The 8,253-nt window shown below is 34.3% G+C and overlaps 2 pseudogenes; both read left to right on the forward strand.

Moving 5' to 3' along the window:
- The first annotated feature begins 2,693 nt into the window (after nt 1-2,693).
- LOC148202251 (uncharacterized) lies at nt 2,694-4,498 on the forward strand (annotated as a pseudogene).
- Nucleotides 4,499-4,557: 59 nt separating this feature from the next.
- On the forward strand, nt 4,558-5,874 carry LOC148202252 (uncharacterized; annotated as a pseudogene).
- The last annotated feature ends 2,379 nt before the right edge of the window (nt 5,875-8,253 follow it).

An 8,253-nucleotide genomic window follows, 5' to 3' on the forward strand; every position in this document is an offset into this window, starting at 1 on the left:
GCCATCAATATGCAAGACCAGGAAAATAGTTGCTCTCACTGAATTTGTGATACAACAACATTCATCTCGATACCAAATGAGAGAATCACTTGATGAAATTTGTGGTACCATTGACGAGATGCCTAGTTTAGCCCATAAATGGATTTTTTTCAATTTGCAAACCATATTCTTTAGGTCTCCTAACACAAAGGTTTTTGGTTGCACCATATAAATTGTCTCGTCATTGACATTCGTTTGATGAAGCTCCAAATCATAATGTGAAACAAAATTCATGGTTGTTCTAAAAGAGTCTTTTAATGAAACTAGAGAGAAAGTCTCTTTAAAGTAAACCCCTTCCTTTTGAGTATAGCCCTTCATCACAAATCGAGTCTTATATCTCTTCCCATTACCTTTTGAATCTTTCTTGATCTTAAATATCCATTTACAACTAATGGGTTTCACACCTTTTGGTAATATGACAAGTTTCCAAACCTTATTGTCTTGTATGGACTCATACTTCTTATTTATTGCTTCAATCCATTTGTCTGAATTAGGATCTTACATAGCTTGATGGAAGATGATTGGGTTATCATCTTCCATCATACCATTATTTTTCTCATATTCTTGGAGAAATACAACATAATCATCTATAATAACATTTCTTCTTTCTCTCATGGATCCCCGCAAAGATATTGGCTCATGAAGCATAGGTTCTTGAGGATCTTGAGTTATGAACTTGCTTCACAAAAACAATGTATGAATCAAATATGGAATTGTCATCGTTTCTCCCTCAAAGATAAAGTTTCTAACCTTATTCTTCCCCCAAACTCAATATTCTCAAATAATGTGGTAGTTTATGTCACAAAAATTATCTTTAATTTCGAATCATAAAATTTATAGTCTCCGGACCTTTCAGAATAACCTACAAAGTAGTTGCTCATTATTGTTTTCACTTCCAACTGGACATCAGGCCTAACCGAAAGCTCATTAGGTGTTATGGCAACTACCTTGGTTGATACTCTATTTGTGCTTTATAAGGTCTTGCTTCAATTGGACATCTCGCCTAATCCAAAGCTCATGAGGTGTTATGGCAGCTACCTTGGTTGATACTCTATTTAAAATGTAAGCTACAATCTTTAGTGTCTGTCCCTAATGTGACTCTGATAAGGTGGAATAAATAATCATACTCCTTGTCATATCTTGAAGAGTCCGATTTTTTCTTTCACCTACAAGATCATTATGACACAATTCTTTTTCTTGAAGATAAGACAATTGTGACACAATAAAAACAATAAATAGTTCAAATAAATATTCAAAGTTATATAACGTAAAACAAAATTATGTACTATAATCATGACTTTTGCATGACAAAAATCATACTTATAAAGCACAACTTCTTTGATATAAAAATATACTTTCCAAAGACACAGTTTATTCAATCTTGTAATTATTTTCAAAATCAATACACTAATAATCTTTTCAAGAAACAACATTGAAATTATAATTTTTAAAAATAGTTTCTGAAAATATAAATATCTAAAAAATACTAATCAAATTATTAATATAAACTAAGTCTAATTGAAACTAAATTTTAATGAAGAAATATATTTGATTTTCAAAAAAAAATTTATCTCATATATCATTATGTGTGATTTTATTAGAGAGCGAAGAAAATAATTATGATCACTAAAACTTTTATTTAATTTTAATTGAATGATCTTTTCAAGTGAGGATAACAAATGAGATATTACATTAAAGTCTTTTATATTGATATTTTCTCCTTAAGCTTTCATTACATGAGTATCCTTTCTTGTATAGTTGTTTATCTCGATAATAATACGTTTGTCTGAGTTTTCGTTAAAAATACTCTCGATACAGGACATAACACTAATATGATATAAATCAACTCACATATAAGAGATTGACACCAACTCCAACCTAAAATATAAAGACAATAAATTTATGAGTTTTTATTTTTATGTGATGTTAAATTTTTTTCATTTCTACTCAATGTGAGACCTAAAATCACATTTCAATTTTCCAACACTAATATTATAAAAATATAAAAAGGTGTTTGCATTTACATAAAATTACAACCAATATTATTTGAAAGATTTTGGTGAAAAACGTATTTCCACTTTCATTATTTGTTCCAAGAGAATATAACAACTAAATTGGTAATTAAATTTTGGGTTAAATATGTTTTTAGTCCCTCAACTATCAAGCGGATTTGTTTTTAGTCCCTCTTTCAAAGTAAGGTACATTTTAGTCCTCCTCCTTAAGGAAACCTTAATTTTTGGTCCTCCAAAACTAACACCGTTAAAAATCAGCTGATGTGGCTAACGTCTGTGCACGTGTGTTGACAGCTCTGCTTCTTATCTCTTGCCACGTGTGTTTAATTGTTTGATGACATGTGTTAATTGGATTTTTGACGCGAATGAAATTAGGGTTGTTGTACTTAGAAAATTAGGGATTTTTATATACGCGAATGAAATTGGGGTTCTTACACTTAAAATTAGTAACAATTGTCTTCAAAATAGTTAGGGTTCGTGTTCGTTCTCTGAATTTGCATTTGCTTTCGCTATTGCTGTGGTTCCAGTTCGTGTGTCAAAGAAAGGCGATTCGAAGAAGAAGGTAATTATCTAGTTTTGGTTTATTGTGGCATGTTTGTTGTGCATTTTGTGTAAATTTTTTATTTTACCATGTAGGAAGAAATGGTTTTTGATGTTTCTGTGCATCACATGGGGAAGTTCATGAAGAATAAGGAAGTAGAGTATGTCGGAGGAGAAATACATATTATAAAAGGAATTGATGCCGACATGTGGTCATACTTTGAAGCAGTGGGATTTGTTAGAGAATTCAAGTATGATGGAGAGTTCAAGCTCTGGTGGAAGGGGTCGAAACAAAAGTCCATGAACAACCTCAGAATTCTCATAGATGACAATGAAGCAATGTTGTTGGCTAACTATGCAGAGGCACATAACGATGAGGTTGAAATCTATGTCCAACATCTTCAACCCAGTCAGCCAGTTGAAGTTAACTTCCTTAGTTTTGGTGAAGAGACAGATGAAGTACACGTAGAGGAGATGGAGGAAGAGGTTATTGTGGATGATCAACATGCTTATGTTGTTGAAGAAGGTGAAGAAGATGTTTATGTTGGTGGGGTGGAGGGAAATGTGGAAGTAGAAGACTTCCTAATGGATGACGAAGAGGAAGAGGGGAATGTTAATGGAGATAATGTAGAGATGGGTGAGGAAGAGGGGAATGTTAATGGAGATAATGTAGAGATGGGTGAGGAAGAGGAAGAACAAGAGGAAGAGGGCAATGTCGTTGAGGGGGAAGTGGTGGAAAATGTTGATGACAGTGAAAAGGAAAGAATGCCAAATGATGATGATGGGTTTGGGATGGAGAATGAGAGGGTGGAGGAAGAGAGAAGAAATATTAATCCTGTTTTAGATAGGTGGAAGAGAATGAAAAAGAAAAAGAAAACTGTTAGGAGCAAAATCCAAGATAGTGAGGGGTCCTTTTGATTAACGAAGAAGTTGGACAACATGAGATAAATGAAGATTACAATACAGATGAGTTGTCTTCAAATGTAGATAGTGATGAGGATGTGATTGAGAATAAGAGGCAGTTTGTAAAGTATAAAGGAGAAGATATGACCAAGGGGTTCAAATTTAAATTGGGAATGAAGTTTAAGGATTTGAAAGATTTTAAGAGTGCGCTAAAGGAGCATACCGTTTTGAATGGAAAAGAAGTGAAGTTAGTGAAGAATGATTTGAAGAGAGTGAGGGCAGTTTGTAAGAAGGGATGTGGTTTTCTAATTATGGCTAGCAAGGTAAGAGGTAGGCAAACCTTTAGAGTGAAAACTCTAGTTGGGCACAAATGTGGAAGGGTTTTTGGTAACAAAAGTGCAAGTGTACAATGGATTGCACAAGTATTGGTTGACAGATTTATGAATGTAGGAGGCATGATAGTGATCCAAATCATAGATGAAATAAAAAAATCATATAGTGTTGGAATAACACATTGGAAGGCGGGAAGAGCTAAGCAAATTCCAATGGATTCTTTAGTGGGTGATGGAGAACGACAATATGGTCGTCTTTATGATTATATGGCTGAGTTGTTAAGAGTGAAGGCTGGAACCTTCAAGATTAAGGTCAATCAACCCCAACCCACCTTGGCACCAAGGTTTGGGTCATTTTACATGTGTTTAGATGGTTGTAAGCAGGGTTTTTTAGGTAGTTGCAGGCCATTCATAGGGGTAGATGGTTGTCATTTGAAGACAACATATGGAGGTCAGTTGTTAGTGGCAGTAGGAAGAGACCCTAATGACCAATATTTCCCACTAGCTTTTGTTGTGGTAGAAAATGAATGTAAAGACACATGGAGGTGGTTTTTGACACTGTTGCTTGATGATATTGGGGACATAGATTGTCAAAGGTGGATCTTTATTTCTGATCAGCAAAAGGTAAACTCCTGTTTGGTTTTTGACACATTCTATTTCACTTTCGTTTGAATTTTCATTTGATTATGTAGTAATGGATGATGTAATGACACTGCTGCTTGCAGGGATTAATGACAGTTTTTTATGATATCTTGAATGGGGTGGAGCACAGGCTGTGTTTACGCCATTTGTACAATAACTACAAGAAGAAATTTAGTGGAGGCCTGCTCATTAGAGACCTTATGATAGGGGCTGCCAAGGCAATATACATTCAGGAATGGGAAAAAAAACGGGTGAGTTAAAGAATGTGAATCTTGATGCTTATAATTGGTTAATGACTATACCAACTAAATCTTGGTGTAAATATGTTTTTAGTGCTTATCCTAGATGTGATGTGTTGATCAATAACTTGTCTGAGTCATTTAATAGTACCATTTTACTAGCAAGAGACAAACCAATAATTACAATGATGGAATGGATTAGGTCATACATAATGAGTAGGTTTGCAACCCTTAGAGAAAAAGCTAACACATATCCTGGTGATGTTATGCCTAAACCGAGACAGAGGTTGGATAGGGAAGTTGAAAAGAGTGGGAATTGGCTTCCAGTTTAGGCAGGGGGTTCACAATTTGAAGTTACTCATGGCTTTACAATGGACAAGTTTGTAGTTGATCTAAGTAATCACACTTGTACTTGTTATTTTTGGGATTTAGTAGGAATACCTTGTAGACATGCTGTTGCTGCCATTCATTTCAAATTAGAAAATCCAGAACAATATGTTCATCCTTATTACAAGAAAGATGTCTATCAAACTTGTTATGCACCTATTATAATTTCTATCAATGGACAACAACTTTGGCCTACATCTGACTATGCACCACTACTACCACCCATTTACAAAACACCTCCTGGGAGGCCAAAAAAATTAAGAAGAAGAGAAGCTGATGAATATGAGAGCCATTCAAAGTTGTCCAAGAAAAATATTGGTATGAAGTGTAGTGGGTGCAATCAATATGGACACAATGTAAGAAGTTGTAAAAAGGGGCAGACAAGCAAGGTAATTATTCATCCTCGGTTATTTACATTTTCAAGGTCATAGAAGTATGTTATTTCTAACTACCTTACATGTTTCATAGAAGACAAGGGTAGCATCTGCAACAACTGGAAGATCATTTGGAGGAACATCAAGAAGACAAACTTCAAGTGCTGGACCGTCAGGGGGGGTAGCTGCAACACATGGAGGGGCTGCATCAAGCTCACAAGGTCCCAGAAGATCAGCAAGGGGAGGTGGCATAGATGCAGGAGCTGCATCAATATCACAAGTTCCAACAAGATCAACAAAGGGAGCTAGCACAGGTGCAGGGGAGGCAAGTATGCGTGAGGGGGGAAGAAGATCATCTGGAAGGCTGGCTGCACAAATTATAGGGTCTCAAGCAAGTAGCAATTGAAATTGTAGTGTAGGCATGTGACTTTTTTTAAAGAAGTATTTAATGTACTGAATTTGCCCCACTTAGGCAGACCATTTGTAGTGGGTACAGTTTTTTGGACCACTTCTTTGTCTTGTAGTAGCACATGCAATGTTCACTTTTATTGTCCACTTTTTCTTATTCAATGCAATGTTCACTTTTATTGTTCAGGGACCACTACAATGACCAATACTTGTTACTTTTATTGCTGATTTCTTATACATCACAGTCCATACACCTCTCTTTAACTTCAAATACTTGAAATACTGAAATTTGCTGCCACTTTGTTCAAAAGCAGTTGCAGTCTGAGATAAAAATCACTCATACTTCAACATCTTATATTTTTGCTTCTAGTGTCTTTCTCAGATTTAAAATGTTTTCCTACACTTAATTTTAGTGTCCACAATCTATTTTGAGATATCAGCTTAAGATTCAGTGGTACAATTGCCTATTGTGAAGGAATGAGAGGTTTGACAAGTCAAATTTTTAGTGTTCATTATGAAAAAGCTGCTGAATCTGTGTTACATGTACTGTTCATTCTGGTTTGATGCATTCTGTATCAGCAGCTTCTACCAGTTGTATTTTCTGCTATTCCAGCAGCTTAAAAATGTTGATTTTCATTTTCATTTTCATTTGATAGCTTGCATATGATAGCTTGCATATGATAGCTTGCATATTTATTTCATTTGATAGCATAGTCTCCTCTACCATTTACATTTTGCATCTTTAGTGCATTGCTTAATTGCATCTTTATTGATACAACACCAATTATATGTTTAAACTCATTCTATTTCAAATCACACCAATATTCTTCATACAAATTAACATAACACAAACATAATGCCATAACTCAACTTCAAAGTTCTACTAAATTTATCTGCTACGAATCTAATTACAATTTATCTTCAAAACAAACATAATACATAACATCACTGTCAATGCCCATGACAATACAAAGAACACCAACAACATTTTGAAATTTTTCCTCTCCTCCTCTAATTTCCTCTTCAACTTATCCTTCTTCTTCCTTAGATCCAATACAGTCTTTTCCACACAAACTTCAACTTCTTCACTCTTCCATTGTAAGCTTCGTTCAATTTCATTATGTCCTTCATCAACCCATTCAAAGTAGTTACAGCTTCCATTACTCTGCAAAAGAAATTACAAATCAGTAATACAAACTTCATCACAATAAGTAAAGCATTTTTTCTCACTTACTGCCCAATTTCTACATCTATAAAATAGTCTCCCTTTGTTCTTCAATGTAGTTGCCTTCAACACCAACAATCTTTCCCCACAACTACACATTTTTGAAGTTAAGTGAGAGGAGGATCCAGATGTTTGGGACTTTCCTGAACCAATGCTCCTTCACGTGCAACCAATTCCTCCACTGTGAGCTTTCATTTCCCTTCGAAAGTTAATCAAGAAAGAACCCTTTAGTCCCAACCCAAAACCTAATTCGAAAAATCCATCAATTTATTCACACCAAAGAGAAATATGAACTTACGTTACTAACTACACCAATGTTCAAGAACATCAAATCTAACCTTTTGCTCTTCAACCTCCTTTCCACCTTAAATGGCGTTCTCGTCTTCGCTCTTCACCCTTCACAATACACTTTGAAGCAAACTTTACCAATCAACCTAATAAACCAATATTCTCACTTTGCATTAAAAAATACCAACGTAGCAAGAGATAGGAAGTAGAGCTGTGAACACACGTGCACAGACGTTAGCCACATCAGCTGATTTTTAATGGTGTTAGTTTTGGAGGACCAAAAATTTAGGTTTCCTTAAGGAGGAGGACTAAAATGTATCTTACTTTAAAAGAGAGACTAAAAACAAATTTGCTTGATAGTTGAGGGACTAAAAATATATTTAACCCTTAAATTTTTTTCATGTAACCATGTTGTACCAAATATCACGACACATTTATTTTGGTACATGTTCAACGAAAACGAAAAGGGAAAAATATGCAAACGTTAATTCTCCAAACTACACCAATTTGAGTATTATTATGGCTCAGCCTTGAGGGTTCAAACATTTTGTATTGTTAAAACACTAAGTTTAAATATTTGTGAAAAAAATAGAAGTATTAAAATCATATATACAAAATATATAATAAAACCAATATTAAAATTTAATAAATTCTTTCATTAAGGTATTATACTGAAAGAACTCAAAAGGGACATCATTGGTGATTAAATTACTGAGCACCCAACAGAAACATTTTTGTCCTTTCTTTTAATAGTTGTAAAATCTTTATAAATCGTGTTCATCGATAATAATTTTAAAAAAGTCAAGATTTGTATTTTAAATTAACATAATATTCCACTCAAGCATATCAGTGTGAAATAGAAAT

The sequence above is a fragment of the Vigna umbellata genome, chromosome 3 (genome assembly GCF_029865625.1).
Source record: "Vigna umbellata cultivar VRB3 chromosome 3, Vumbellata_1.0, whole genome shotgun sequence".
NCBI lineage: Eukaryota > Viridiplantae > Streptophyta > Magnoliopsida > Fabales > Fabaceae > Vigna > Vigna umbellata.